At 40.7% G+C, this 16,834-nt stretch overlaps 1 protein-coding gene across 7 annotated transcripts in view; it reads right to left on the reverse strand.

Annotated features, from left to right (window-relative positions):
• Positions 1-16,834, reverse strand: part of LOC122559200 (protein FAM53A-like) — a 103,412-nt gene that overhangs the window by 39,789 nt on the left and 46,789 nt on the right. The gene's annotated exons all lie outside the window — the stretch shown is intronic.

Genomic DNA, 16,834 nt, shown 5'->3' on the forward strand with positions numbered 1-16,834 from the left:
TCCTCCTGGGAGCAGATGAGGCGGAGGAATTGGGAATACGGGATGGCATTTTTGCAAGAGGTAGGGTGGGAAGAGGTGTGTAATCCAGGTAGCTGTGGGAGTTGGTGGGTTTGTAGAAGATGTCAGTGTCAAGTCGGTCGTCACTGATGGAGATGGAGAGGTCCAGGAAGGGGAGCCAGGTGTCGGAGATGGTCCAGGTAAATTTAAGGTCAGGGTGGAATGTGTTGGTGAAGTTGATGAATTGCTCAACCTCCTCGCGGGAGCACGAGGTGGCGCCAATGCAGTCATCAATGTAGCGGAGGAAGAGGTGGGGAGTGGTGCTGGTGTAATTACGGAAGATCAACTGTTCTATGTAGCCAACAAAGAGACAGGCATAGCTGGGGCCCTTACGTGTGCCCATGGCTACCCCTTTGGTCTGGAGGAAGTGGGAGGATTCAAAGGAGAAATTGTTAAGGGTGAGGACCAGTTCGGCCAAACGAATGAGAGTGTCGGTGGAGGGGTACTGTTGGGAATGTCTGGAGAGGAAAAAACGGAGGGCTTGGAGGCCCTGGTCATGGCGGATGGAGGTGTAGAGGGATTGGATATCCATGGTGAAGATGAGGCGTTGGGGGCCGGGGAAACGGAAGTCTTGGAGGAGATGGAGGGCGTGGGTGGTGTCTCGAACGTATGTGGGGAGTTCCTGGACTAGGGGGGATAGAAGACCCTGTCGAACTTGACTCTAGTCTGTCACTGTGAATAGACATAAGAGGTGTAGAATAAATGGGAGGCTTCGGCCGACAGTGAAATACCATTACTCTTATCATTTATTCATTAACCCGGTGAGACGGGGAGGCGAACCCGGAGGGGCTCTCGCTTCTGGTCGACCCGCTCCGGGGACAGTGGCAGGTGGGGAATGAATGAGGCGGGACACCTGTCACACCGTAACGAAGGTGTCCCAAGGCGAGCTTAAATGAGGCGGGACACCTGTCACACCGTCATGAAGGTGTCCTAAGACGAGCTCAGGGAGGAGAGCAACCTCCCATGGAGCAGAAGGCTGGATCTTGATTTTCTGTACGAGTACAGACCGTGAAAGCGTGTTCAAAGGGTGTCTCTCCACACTGGAAATCATTAATATAAGACAGATATTTGTTGGAGGTCAATCATCTAGTCCTCCAAAGTACCCAAGATCCAACATTCAGTTGTTTCAAGATTTTCTCTCCATTACAAGGTTGGAAATGGGTATGCTCACTGATGATTGCATAATGCTCAGCACCATGAGCCACTCCAGATATATATCAGCAATCTACGTCACAATGCAGCATGATATGGACAACATTCAAGATCTGGCTGATAATTTGAGATAGGCAAAGACCATTTCCAACAAGACAGATTCTAATAATTGTTTCTTGACATTATCACCACTGAATCCCCATCAACATAGTTAACATTGACCAGAAACTGAACCAGCCATGAGCGTACTGTGGCTACATGAGCGGGTCAAGGACTGAACGCTTCAGCATGTAACTCACCCAGTGCTCCAAAAGCCTGCCCACCAGCTACAAGGCACAAATCAGCAGTGCGATGGAATGCTCATCACTTGTCTAGATGGATGCAATGCCAACACTTGGGCAGTTCCACACCACTGAGGACAAAGAACCATGCTTAATTGGCTCCCCATCTTCCCCACTGAGGTATGCTGGCAGCAGTGTGTACTAAAACAAGGTGCACTGCAACAACTCACCATGATGTTATAGCATGAAGGAGGCCTTAGGCCCGAAACATCGACTCTCCTGCTCCTCGGATGGGGCCTGACTTACTGTGCTTTTCCAGCACCACACTTTCCGACTATGATGTCAGCAACACCAAACTCCTGTTACCCATGGTGTGTACAGGAACTTTTGTTTTCCAACACGTCTGCTTCAATTTCGTTTTAGTTGCCCAGCAAATTAAGCCTGCAGCTGCATACCCGCTCCACTTTAGGAAGGTTTACAGTCTCCAGAGGTTGTCATTGTGTTACTCCAACTCTAAAGGAGCTTAACACCACATTCTGCTTGGTTGGCACCATATGTACAAACACTCATGATCAGTAGCAGCAGTGTTTGGTTATGTGTACAATCTTCAATGCAGAAATTTTCCAAGGTTCCTTAGCGCCATCACGCACATGGACAGTAGATAAATGGGAATATCACCACCTGCAAGCTCCCAACAATTACTATGTTTACTTGGGTATATATCACATCCTCACTGCTACTGGGACAAGATCCTGGAACACCCTCCGTAATGATATTGTGGGTGAACCTACACCAATATGGACCATAGTGATTCAAGGTGACACCTAACCACCATCTTCTCATGGGCAGTTAAGGATGGGCAATAAATGAGAGTCCAGCCAAAGTCCACAACACGTGAATTTTGAAAATCTCTTATCTATACCTACAGCAGTACTAATACACTAATGGAAAGTGCCCCACATTCATAAATGGTCCTGTCATGCATCACATGCAAAAGTATTCTGTAGTTTGATACATTGAAAATTTGAGCAACTGCAATCAAAATTACACTATTAAAAAATTGTCAAAATGGTCAAGATATTCTATGAAATAATGTGATTACATTTCTTGCTTTAAGCCGGACCTAATATACACCTTAATCCATTTACTATCACAGATAAAATGGTGTGAAAACTGTACAACACCAATATTTCATAAACCAAGTAACGAGGAGAGAGATGTTGTAAGCTTTTCATAACCACTTACCAAATCTTGCATACAGTCATATTTAAGTACTGGTGAAAAGGAACATGGCATTTTGAAATCGATGCTCTGCTTGTGTTGAATTACTAAACTTATGTATTCATGTTTTAACAATATGACTGGGTTGTCCTATTGTTCTTTTATGGTACATAATCCAAATGCCTTTAAAATAACATGAAGTTGAACTCGAAATTTAGTGCAACCAGTGGTGAAAATTGGAGCAGCACGGCATTAATAGGGCTGTTGAAGATAGTCACTTTATGAAACAAACGTGGTTGACTTAGTAAGATTGAAATGTATGACTACAGGAAAGGAAGAGATGCATAAAAATGGCAAAGTTAGTATGGAGTCAGCTCTCCAAAACCTGTACAGTTATTCTACAACACGTTCGCTGCTTTCTTGTGCAATCCCCGATTATAGAAAAATCATACTATAGAAATAGCGCTTAAAGTATTGACGATGTAATGGCATTACAGCCAACACACATTTTAAAAGTTTGCACTTTAGAAACAGCGACCAATTCATTAATCGTGTTACAGCAAATTCACATTGACGAAATGTAATTTATAGCAAAATGACCTGTAGTTGTTCATTAAAAACAATTGCAGCGGTATGGGCATTCCTGGCATATATTGCCCATCTTTCATTGTCCTTGAACAGTGGGGCTTACTGGGCCACTTCAGAATTGAACAGGCTGCGATGGATTTGGAGTCACGTGTAGACCAGACCAGTTAAGGAAAACATATTTTGCTCAATAAAGAACCAGATGGGCTTTTTATGACAATTGACAATGGTTACATGATTATCATTGGACAAGCTTTGAATGCCAGTTTTTTTTAAATTGAATTCAAATTTTATCATCCATTGCTTTGAATTCAAACCTATGTCCCAACAAAGACATTAAGTTTGAAAACCCGCATTACTAGTCCAATTACTTTATCATTGCCTCCCATTCCTCACATCCTTGGTAAAGGGCTAGCAAATGGCTTTTGGTTAGTAAATTTAGATTACTAACCACCATATTGGCAGACGTGGATTGCATATTTCACTTTTTCATCAATTTAGATACAGATCAAAAAAAATCCAAAATCTGCCAACTCTCAATCCCCAAACTAAAAGCAAACCACATTTCATTAACTGTAGAGACAATCTTTATACAGTACAAGAATTTATTGATTAGAATAAAATTAGCTCACTCAGGAAATAGGAATGAAATTAATATGTTTTCAATTTTCATAGGAAAAAGATTCAGAACCAAAATGCGATCAACCCACACAGGCAACTGCAAGTACCAGATCAAAACCAAAGGAGTGTTACATTCAACCACGAGTGTGTCAATTAGGCCCTAGATTAAACAAAATGTAATCATTCCAAATATTCTTCAAAACATCAACACAAGAATTCTGTATCAGACAAAAAAAGTAGAATGGGGCTAAAATAGTCAAGTAAAGATTAATTACCATTAATGCATTAGATGTTTGAAAAGACATTGTCTCCAGGTCTGTAATTTGCTGGAAAAAATGCACACTGCAGCAAGCCAAAATTTATAATTTACTAAGAGTTCTTGCACCAACAGAAACTAGGCAATGAATTAAAAAAAGTTACAACAGCACACCGCATGTGCTATCATAATACTTTTAACGTGGAAAAATTACAACCCAAATAAGTTTTAAATGCTTTACTTACTGATTTGATTAATTACTTAAACCAAGTCAAATTCAGAGATCAGACTTCAATTGACAGATCTTAAGTCTGCTCCAAGACTTGCACGTGTCTTCAATGTATTCCATATGGTTAAGTCTATTAAAACTCTCTCCACCAAGGCTGCACATTTATTTGGAAATTTCCAATTTAACAGGATAATTTATCTTCTCATGATTGAAAGTAGGAATGTCCATCCTCACCTCCCAACTTTTTAGTAGTGGTGGTGGTGAGGGGTGGAGTTGGAACACATGCTTAGTTTAAAATCATACCATCCATGTGCTTAAGTTTATTAATGATCACTTAAAAGGCAAGCCAAAAGGGAAAGATAGCTATGGAAGAAACATTCTTGGAATTCAACAGCCTTGCTGCTGAAGGTGAAATGGTGTTTCCGAACAGCTTGATTCCATGCACACAAACGTGGTGGACTTCAGAATAAAACTGAATTTGAGTTTTGTTTTTCCGGTCTTCCTCCTCCATTGTTAGTCATCTTGTTATATTATACCATTTCATGACAGGCACCTTCTCTCTGCCATCCTACTACTTCAATTGCCACTTCTGTTTCAACACAGGAAATTGGAGTGGACTATTCAGCCCTGCTAGAATTGTCATTCAATTTGAGTAATCACTACTTGAATTTCACTTGCTTGGTGCTCAAAGTTATCAATCTTGGTGAAATGGAATGTTCAAAACCAAGAACATTAAGACAAATCCATATTTCAACTAAACATATCCCTTTTGAATTTTATTGCCGGTGTTTTGGATTCCCTTATCAGAGAAAAACATTTTAATTCACAAAAACATTACTAGTTAGTTCTCAAATATAGACATGGGAAATCTGCACTCTATCCTTCAAATGATCTTACTTGAGAACTGGTATCCACAATTGAATGCAGAATTCCAGGCAGAGTAAGACCAAGATGGTGTAGGATGGAAAGCAAAACGACCTCAACTGAATTCAAGGGTCAACATTCATTAACTACAGATTAGGTTCTTAATTCTGTTCAGTGCATCGTCAATGGATACTCAAAATTCTTCCGCTCTTCCACTGCTGTTAGTGGATTTTACACTTCAGTTTGTTTGCTTTGGCTCTTTAATGAAGCAGGTTTGAAATATTTAGCTGAAAAGTTCCCTTAAAAAGGGGTAGGAATTCATTCAAAAAAGTTTGGTGCATTAAAAGCATATCAGTACTACACAGCTCATTTTAAAAGGCAAGGTAAATTTTCAGAAACAATTACCGAAATGCTAAGAAAAATGTGGGGAAGGCCGGGTAATAATCCTGCAAAACATCATTACAAGTATTTCCAAGTAGCACCTAAGCACTCATAATATAACATTGTATCAAACTATTTTATTTACTCTGGGGGTTGACTGCAAATATCTTTTTGCTTTCATCAATCATCCCAATAGTCAGTGGCTTCCTGAATTCTGGATTACTTCTCCTGCTCTCACCCAACATTGGTCGAACAGTCTCCACCTGATGTTTGTGGTAGTTCATTGGTTGCAGATGTCCACTGGAAATGGCAACTTTTGTTGCCTTGAAAACAGTGAGGAGTCAATAACATTGCTGTGGAGATCTGAAGTCACGTGGGCCCAGGTGGAGCGATGTGGCAGATTTTCCTTCGTTCATTCATGGGATGTGGGTGTCACTCAACAGGGCGGAATTTATCAATTTGAAGCAGGGAGTGAATGCTTGTGGGTGTTGTTCTGATTAAGTGGGCTGCTCTGGCCTGGATGGTGTCAAGCTCTTAAACAATGTTGGAGTGACATATCCAAGATAGGTGGCGAGTACTCCTTTACATGTATGACTTGTATTTACAGATGGACAGGTTTTAGGGAGACTGGTTCTGAGTTATTCACTGTAGGATTCCTAGCCTCTGACCTGCTCTTTGAATCTGACATGAAGGCTCTAATGATGACCATGAAACTGTTGCCAATTATGGGAAAAAGCCAATGTTCTTCAGGGAAGAAAATCTGTCATGCCTACTTGATCTGGCCCACATGTACTTCAGACCAACAGCAATGTTGTTGTCACTTAACTTCCGTCCGGGCAATTAGGGATGGGCAATAAGTACTGGTCTGGCCAGCAACATCCACATCCTGTGAAGTAGGTAAGTCTTCATATGGATAGTTCCGATCAATTTCTGGTCAACAGTAACACCCAGAACACAGATAGGAGGAGCTCGTAATGCGAATGTCACTAAATGTCAAGGGGCTGATGGTCAGATTCTCACTAAATGTAAATGCTCCTTGCCAGTTATGAACCCAAACCTAATGATAGTTTAAAGCTCACCACTGCAGAGACTAACCTTCAATTCAGTTTGTTTTTAAACTGAATTCATATCATTTTAGAATTTGAACCCAAACCCCCAGATCAGCCAGGGCTTGTGGATTAAAGACAAGATTAGAGTGGTGCTGGAAAAGCACAATGCTAAATTGCTGTTTTAAAAAATTCTCAAGGTCAGGTTCGTAGGAGAGTAGTCTGACACAGAACAAACGGACAAGGGCTGAAGATGCATGGAAACAGCAGTGGGAGTCAAGAAATCACATGCCGGCAGTAGCCGGGAAGGTAAATTAGAATATAAAATACTTACCACGTGAATCAGCAGAGCAAGGCTAAAAAACACATTCCATTCTGGTTACATACAGATAAGAAGATTCACACGGGGAGGTGTGTAATAAGATTCACACGGGACGGCCCAATACATGTGTTACATTATGATTCACACATGTATTGGGACATAATTTTACACCACAATTGCCCGTAGTGTTAGGTGAAGGGGTAAATGTAGGGGAATGGGTCTGGGTGGGTTATGCTTCGGCAGGTCAGTGTGGACTTGTTGGGCCGAAGGGCCTGTTTCCACACTAAATCTAATCTTAAAAAAAAGGTCAGACAGCATCTGAGAAGCAGGGGAGTCGACATTTCGGGCAAAAGCCCTTCATCAGGAATGAGGCTTGGAGCCTCGTGGGTGGAGAGATAAATGGAAGGCAGTGGGGCTGGGGAGAAGGTAGCTGAGAGGATGAGGCTGAGGACATGCAGGTCCTGGGCCTCCTCCACAGTCACTCCATCACCCGATGCCTGAAGGAAGAACGCCTCATCTTCCACCTCAGGACATCAATGTGGATTTCACCAGTTTCCTCATTCTTCCCCCCCCACCACCCCACTTTACCCCAGTTCCAACCTTCCAGCTCAGCACCATCCTCATGACCTGCCCATCTTCCTTTGCACTTATCCACCCCACACTCCTCTCTCACCTTTACCTCCATCTCTATCCACTTATTGCACTTTCAGCTAATTTCTCCCCGGCTCCATCCCCTCGGTTCCCAGCCTCATTCCTGATGAAGGGCTCCTGCCCAAAACGTCGATTTGCCTGCTTCTCGGATGCTGCCAGACCTGCTGTGCTTTTCCAGCACCACTCTAATCTCCAGCATCTGCAGTACCCCCTACTGAATTAGACAGCCTTGTGATGAGAAAAATAATTGCAATGCCGTTGGGACACTAACAAGTTGATACGCTGGCATTACCACAAAGCCACCATCTCACCACGAACTCAATTCGATCTTCAGCTACTGAAAAGATGCAACACTTTACATGAAAACTGCCCAGAAAAAAAATTAAGATTTATTCTGTTTCAGGCAATCCACAACAGGCATAGAAAAACTATTCCACCACCCACTTATCACAATCAGGTAAATAACCATTCACATAGTAACATCAAATTGTCAACTTCTGTATGGCCTGTTCAGGATCACTTCAGGTTGCATGTTTGTGCTAATTACTGGGAAAACCAACCAACTTACATCAAGGACAAACATATGTACAAACAGTTATTGCTTTTGCCAACCATACAAGGTAAAGCTACTCAGCTGGCATTTCAACACACTGGCAAGGTGGCAAGAAAGCCAGGCTAGTTATGTGGTGCGTGCCTGTGCGTGCGCGCGCACACGCACAACTAAAGGCCATTGCACAGCCATAAACTGGTATAAATCACAAAGGGCAGAAAAATGCACAAGAGCATACTGATATTGTCCTGGAAATATTGAAGATTAAGACAGTCATTACCTTATGTATGACTCGAATAAAGGGTAATCAAAAGTAATTAAAATGTTCAGACTCTGGTCAATAAGTCTCTCCTCCAAATAGAGCATAATTGGCAAGCTTCTTGGGAGCACAAAATTCATTGCTGAAAATGGTTATTCAATGGCATCATCATATTCCCTCATGGGTCCTCTACAAATTCCAGAATAGCATGCAGAGGTAGCCTTAAAGAAAACCAACTTTAAAATGTTGCTGTATTTATTAACCTATGATCCAAATATGCACTAACATTTAAACACTGGCTATTTCAACTTGCTATTCACTTCCACAACTGGGCATTTGAGCAACATAAAAGTTATTAATGTAAAGGAATTACAGCCAATTCTGTTTCAAATGTAGACATCACTGCTACACTTCATGGAATATCAGAATTGTATACTCTAGAATTTATACCAAATCAATGCATCACAATAAAAAAAGAACCTGAACTGACATTCTGCAGACAGCTCGCTGTTTGCCAGACTCCAGATGACAATTGACTATTGCATGGCCCTTGAAGACAAAAAGGTGAGAAAATTAGATCAGTTGTGCTTATTTTGTTTTTGGCTGCTGAGTGTACATCAAGCACAAATTAAAAGGGATTCTTTTTCAGATTAATCACTGATTGATTTCTTCTAGCTGCTGCTTCCATCCTACGATGCCTCTTCTGGAGTACAGTGTGGAGTTCTGGTTGCCCTGTTGTGGGAGGGGTATTACTAAACTGACGTGGATTCAGTATACATTTACCACAATTACTGGGAATGAAGGGTTTGACATATGAAAATAGACTGAAAGACTGGGACTTTTTTTCCACTGGAGTGGAGGTGGTTGAAGGGTGACCTTAAGGTTTATAAAATCATGAGGGGCTCAATAAGATAGATGACAAAAGTCTCTTTCCCCCCTCGGGTGGGTGATATTCAAAACTAGGGGGTATATTTAAGGTGAGAGGATAAAGGCTGAAAAAAAAAGTGTGACGGCCAACTTTTTATTTTATACAGAGAATGGTTTGTATGTGGAATGAGCTGCCAGAGGAAGTGGTGGATGCAGGTATAGTTCCAACGCTTGGAAGACATTTGGTTAGGTACATGAATAGGAAAGGTTTGGAAGGATATGGGCCAAGCACAGGCAGATAAGATTCTGATGACAACCACTCCGAAAGCTAGTGCTTCCAAATAAACCTGTTGGACTATAACCTGGTGTTGAGAGATTTTTAACCGAGGACTAGTTTAGTTTAGGAAGATGGTCAGCGTGAACTGGTTGGACCAAAGGGTCTGTTTTCATGCTGTATGACTACCCAAGTCTTCACTGCTTCGGTTTGGGAGTGATACAGCAGGTGAAGGATCATATTGTTTTTTTAAAGCTTCTGTGCAACCCAGTGACATTCAGTCATTTCCCTTGAAACAAGAATTATTTGAAGTATGCATAGAGTTACACAGAACAAATTGCTACAGGAAAAAAGGGGAGACATTTGCCTCAGCAGGAATCAATACATTTCAAGGTACTCATTCAATTCTGAAGCATTGACTGAACTTCCTACTACCTAAATCGCCACTTCAATCCTAAAGTGACCTCTTCCCTCAGCATTTTGCATTAAGCCACTCTGGAACAATGTAAGCTTGTGAAACAGCAACTTTGTTGGCAATTGCTGGTATTGATTTTGACTCCGTGCACAGACACATGGATATACACTGCATGCGCACAATCACAGAATGAAAGCTATGCTATTATATCACATGTTGTGGAACACGTTCACTGTTTGCATGATTCTGGAGGAGCTCTGCAAAACAAGCACACAGATTCATTATGTCCATTGTAACCTGCATAGCCTTGTTCAATTTTGGTGTCTATTATAAACAGCACTTGAGCGTTCAGAAGCAGACTCTTTCTGGCTACATTGTACACAATTAACCAACCCAATTAAGTTACCAGTAATAATTCCAGTTCCCCATTTACATTCCACCGGTCACTAACTGCCATGACTGCAATGTGGCGGCAATGCTTGAAGAAATTACACACAAAACCCCTGATGGAACCGTACTGCATACAAAACAGGGCTTTTTTCTGGGGGGGGGGAACAGGGCTTTTTTATGGGGGGGGGGGGGGGGGGGGGGGCGAGGTGGGGAACACGTTTATACAATCTGCAGCTCGTAAATAATGAGGTGCACGATTAAAAGGGAGATTGGGTGTCTGGAGGTGGACGAGGATTTCAGACAAGGCCTGCATCATCTTCGATAGCTTTAAGCCCCCACTGGCTATAGAGGTGACCACTAAGAATACTGCTATAATCGCTTTGGGAGTAAACACATGCAGCAGGCCTCACTGGTTGAGTGCCACCCTGTTCTGCAAGATGGGGAGGTGGGCGGTGAGTGTTGTGCAATTTGAAGCATTTGCAGTGAAAAATGTGGAGGTGAAGCTTATGAATGTGAGTAACGGGTTGTGGTCAATCAAGCAGTGGCTTGATTCATTTTTAGATGTATTAATTCACCATTAATTCCTGAAGAAGGGCCTGTGCCCGAAACGTCGAATCTCCTGTTCCCTGGATGCTGCCTGACCTGCTGTGCTGTTCCAGCAATAAAGTTTCAACTTTGATCTCCAGCATCTGCAGACCTCACTTTCTCCTAATTCACCATGACCCACTACAAAACTATCTAAACATATTACACTCAAAACTTGACCCTGAAATTGACCTCCAGAGTTACCTGCTACCACTATGTTCCAAGCATACCTCTCTGGAGAACCCTGGCTTTTCCAGGGATAAAGGAGACCTCTATTCCACCAAGGCCTTCAGTACAGTGCCTTGAAACCAGTTTTGGTGTTATTTCCCAGGACAGATTCACTTTCTAATCACTACCACCAACCATCACCTGCTGCAGCCACAATACAGCTATCTTTCAAGCCGTGCAGACTAGCTATAAGTGGTGCTAGCCAGCAACATTGTATGCTATTAATACATTCAGCCACTGCTTAACTAAACACTGCAAGGAAATAAATGAAGAGAGCTCACCCCACAAGGATAGCATCGTTTGTGTATTGCAAACAGTGGGCTCATGGCATACCACGGTCTCCATACCCATTTTCAAATGCTTTCAACTTAGTCTCCCAAGGTATCATCTCCACTGCACTGTGACAAAATTGAGCTGTGGAACAGACTAATAACAATTCATGTAGCCAACAAATCAGCAACCATGAGACACTGTGGGCCATGAAACAAATTACATAACAAATCTGGCACATCATTTGCTTCACCTTGCTCAGGCCAGAATATGTACCACAGAGAGATGCTAAAGAATGTGCCAAGAACAGAGATGCTAAAGAATGTGCCAAGAACAATGTTAGACTTACCTAAAATACAAAAGCCATCAACAGCTGAGTAAAAACAATTGCCAAATGCCAGGTCAAACACATTCAATGTGCCAGTTATTTTCAGAAACTTTAATAAGGTGCAGAAAATTTCTAAAGTGAGATTACATCATCTATTTCTTCTCCCCAACATTTAGCAAATATTATTTCAGGTAAATTGAGATTTTTGATAAAGTCTTCAGTTTGCAAAACACTCAACAGTTCATGAAAACAAGCCACCCAAACAGCTGAGTCCTTCAGTCCACTGTTGCTATCAAGATTGTAGCAAAATGGTGGCAGAACAACAGGATTCCATGCATTAACTGGCCATTGCATAGGCTGTAAGATTTCATCGCTCTTACCATCATCCATCAGAATCTCTTTAGGATGTTGACAATGCCTAGATCACCAAGGTAGAACTCAACACTTTTTAAATGACATTTCATTGTTTTATTGCATATGGACAGCAGGCAAATCTTAATACTTGGATACCTGCTAAAATAGAAAATGCATCAACTTCATAAATTACTGTAAAGGGTAATCTGCATACTGAACAAAAGCAAGCAGACTAACAACTGTTCACTAGTTCCACAGCCAAATCCATACGCAGCTCCCCAAACCCAAAATATCTAATGAATGGTTGTAGGATAAGCAGGCAACTAAAAGGATTTATGAACATCACTATAGTTCACAAAGGGAGGAGCCCCAGAATAAGTACAGTGATAAAATGCAAGTATAGTCAACTACAAGATAAATTACAGGCAATGTGAATCTGAACACCCAGCCATTACTACCTAATCTTTTATAGCACCACCTCAACACCCTTTCCCTCCCAATGCCCCATCAACCACCAATACACTCGTCATCATTTACCAGAAGCTTAAATATAACATAGTATCAGAACAGCTACAACAGCTGGTCATTTCGCACTTTGGATTAGTATATGACCTCCTGACGTCCTAAGGCCTCCATTTACAAGGTCCTGGTAAAAGGAAATATTCAACCCTCAATGCAATAGGATCAGCAGAACAACATTCAATCAATTCAATAATACAAGAACAGAACAGACTCAACTAATCCTTATCTTTACCCTGGCTTTGATATCAAATTAATACTACTATGATTGGCGTAACATGTATGACTTTATAGGATACTTGTAACGATTCATCAAGTTTAATGCACTAGAACCTTCCTCCCCTGAAAGCTTTTCTATGGAAAGACAAAGAACTGCAATGCTAGTGTGATACTAACATGTTGATACCCTGGCATTATTATTATAAACCACTGACATCACAAGGACTGTAGTTCAAGGTTAATGCTCATCACCATTACCCAAGTGAACTTGGAACAGGAAATTAATACAACCTTGCTGTTATCTTCAAAACAGATTTAGTTTTAAAAAAAAACAGCTTTTATTTAATTATGTCCTTCTTGCTGTCCTCACATTCTAAAGTGCAATATCAAATTTGTAACATCTAAAAATAAAATCCTATATCGCAAACTGTTGTTCAGCACACAAGTGCTGCTGAAAGTACCACCAGTTGCCTCTCCAATGAAAGCACAGCCCTGTGGTCAGTAGGACTGTGGCGACTTCACCTTCATTGCTGGGGAAAAAAGTAAATCAGGATAACAAAAATACTAATTCAAGGGGAAAACCAACATGACAGTAGGGATCTGATGGGTAATGTTGTTGCCATGGAGAATGCGCCAATTGACAGTTAACCACCAGCTTTGCTTTGAATGGTTAGGGCACTGCCCTGACTGCGCTGGCTATCAACAGGTGTATTATACATATGCTCTTTTCGGTATGAGACAGGGCCCAATGTATTCAGTACACTCAGGTACATCACCCTCAAGCCTAATTTAGGATCCTAAATTGGCTACGAGCATAATTCTTCACACAGTATTATCCAGTTATTCAATTGCAGGATCACTTTTAATGTTGTACACTAAATCAGAGTCCGTTTGTCAATTAGTTTCTTCTAATGCAGTATTGTTGGTTTTCCGCTGGAATTGCTATTGTTACAAATTGTCTTGGATGCAAGACAAAAAGCTTTTCTTTTTAAAAGCAATGTCCCAAAGCTTTTGAAAATCCAAACTATCATTTACAACAGAAAAAAGTTTTATTTCACAACTTCATTTCAGAAATCCTGGGAGCCTTTGGGGAGGTGCTGGCCTAGTGGTATTATTGTTGGATTGTTAATCCAAATGCTCTGGGGAGCTGGGTTCAAATCCTCCCACAGCAGATGGATGAATATTATATCAAGAAAAATCTGGAATTAAAATTTAATGTCTAAGTTGACAAAGCCATTGTCGCTTGTTGGAAAATCCCATTTGGTTCGCTAACTTCCTTTATGAACCCCTAAATTACTATCCTTACCTGGTTGGCCTACATGTGACTCCAGAAACACAGAAATGTGGTTGACTCTTATGGATGAGCAATAAATGCTAACCTAGCCAGTCATGGTTTCTTCCTATCAATGAACAAAAACATGTGTACTTGTGCATACACACATGCCCAACTGTGCTGGCAGATTAGGATAGTGTTGGAATCATAGTGTGCGCTGTTCCCAGTTACTGTGGAGGCAACACCACTAAGATTCGCAGAGATTCACTAGTTTAAAAAAAATGTGTACTTGGAGGATGGAAACAGAATATAAAACAAAAGGATAAGATGACTAATCCTTACCAGAAGATAGTTCCCTCCCCCTTCAAAATCAATGGCCTGCCATCAAACTGGTCTTTTCATACCAATTACATCCTTTGTAGCTGCTTGACTGTGGCTTCTGGAAACGGAAACCTCTTCTCCAAAGTAAAATTAAAGAGGCGCAATGCAAAGCAGCTGCTCTTTGAACACCAACAGCAAGCTTTATCTTTGTTCAATATCTAGCCAAGATATTCTGGCGGTCAGCCAGTTGGAAACCAAGTCTTGGTGAGCTGCTTCCATGTTCCTCCAGCATATGCATACCTCTAACTTGAAATGTATCCATTACGAAGCTTGAAATGACGTAGAATGATCCCAAACGTTACGATTGTATGCATTTCCTGTTCTCCTCAGCCTTGAAGTACTTTATTAAAATCTTTGGAGTGAGGATAATTGAGTAAAGGTAGTAGTTATTAGTTTTACTTAATTATTGCATTTTCAAGTTGGGCAAGCTGACTGTTGTTGCTGTTACATCTTGCTCTCACAGTTCAAGTACCATTTTAGCATTAATAATGAAAACTGGTGCAGTTACTCTGAGCTATACCAATTTTGTATATACTTATTAGCAATATAAAGACCAATGTAGCAGAATCTGACCAGAATCAATATTGTACCAAGTAGCTAAACAGAATTAATAAATTGAATTAGATAATATTTTGAAGACAAATTATTTATACTCAAATTCATTGTAAACCAGATGCCAGCCTTCTGAAATAAAATCAAAATGAGAAATACTCAGCTGGTTAAGCAGCATCTACATGGAATAACATGTTTCAAGTTGATGGCCTTTATCACCACTCACTTCAGATGAAATTTGAAATATTTTAAATGCAAGGGAACAATTGGAAAAGGGAAGCTGTATGAAGTGAGGGAATAAATGGCAATGACAGTATTCTAATCAGAAAGTAAAACTCAAACATGCTCAAGGAAACACATGTAATCTTGCCAAAAGGCCATTTACAGCATTCTGGACTTGACAGAACTCAAGTTCTGACTTTATCTCTGCTGCCACGTCCAACTTTGTTTCCTTATTCTTTGTAGGTTTCAACTGAATTTTACTTTCCATTGGTAGCTGTTCTGCCATGCGTTCTAAACATTCGTTTCTTTCCTTATCCCATTATCAATTTCTCTTGCCATACATCACCCAACTCTGACATTTAATCTGTCTTTGATATCGTAACAGACCTCCCTCTTTCACTTGGAGAAAATCCTTTATTTGTATATTATCTCAATCTGATGAAAGATCACATCATGAAAACCATTGACTTTTCTCTATGAATAGTGCCTGATCCATTATTCTCAACGGTTTGCAGATTTGTTATTTCAGATTTCTAGCAGTCTCCTCTTTGCTTTTGGTCGTGATCTGGTCTCCAGGTACAGATTAAAATGGCCCAGTACAGCTTGGATGAATAGAATGACAATTCAACGAAAAACAGTTTTACTTAAGAACAGTCTACTCGATGGGAAGATCAAAAGTCTGATTAAAATGTAACATCCCCTACAGTATGCCCTGACTTAACATTTTGTAGACCATGTTCCAAATTACCTAAATATTCTATTTGAAGTTAATGATTTTTGGCATTAGGGGCTGGCTTTTAGCTGCCTTACCTGAGCAGTATCTATTAAAAATCACAAATTGTGGTTAGTACTGTTGAAGACCTCTGTTGCTACTTCAAGAATGATAACAGACAAAGATAAAAATAGGTTCGCTCACTGAGCTGGAAGATTTGTTTCCAGATGTTTCATGACCATACTAGGTATCAGTGACGAAATGTTTGAAAACAAACCTTCCAGCTCAGTGAGCAAATCTACATCCAGAACCTCAACTCAAGCTATAAATCCCTCAAAACTCGCTAAAGATAAAAATAATTTTGTGCAAGCTTGACATGCAACATGTAGATCTAATGGCCAAGCTAAAGATTCTTCCAAGAACAAAAACCATTGCAGCTACCCACTAGAAGTCAGTTTGCTAATAGAATCCCAAAGTATAAAATACATCCAAAAAGGCTCAAGCTCAACCTGAGGAGCTAACATGCAAATATTAAGTAATTTAGCATTAGCTCTCTGCAGCTCAGTGGGAGAATAGTGTGTTCACTGTGATTAAATATGGCCCATACAAAACGGGTTAATGTACAATTAATTTAAACAATGCAAATAATAACAGGATTCAAGATACTAATTGGCCTCCATCTACCAGCACTTCAAAAACATGAGGTCTCCTAAGATCAAACAGAAATGTTGCATTAAAAATCTTGAGAGAAAATCTCAAAGATGCCAAAA

Source organism: Chiloscyllium plagiosum, chromosome 1 (assembly GCF_004010195.1).
Source record: "Chiloscyllium plagiosum isolate BGI_BamShark_2017 chromosome 1, ASM401019v2, whole genome shotgun sequence".
Lineage (NCBI taxonomy): Eukaryota > Metazoa > Chordata > Chondrichthyes > Orectolobiformes > Hemiscylliidae > Chiloscyllium > Chiloscyllium plagiosum.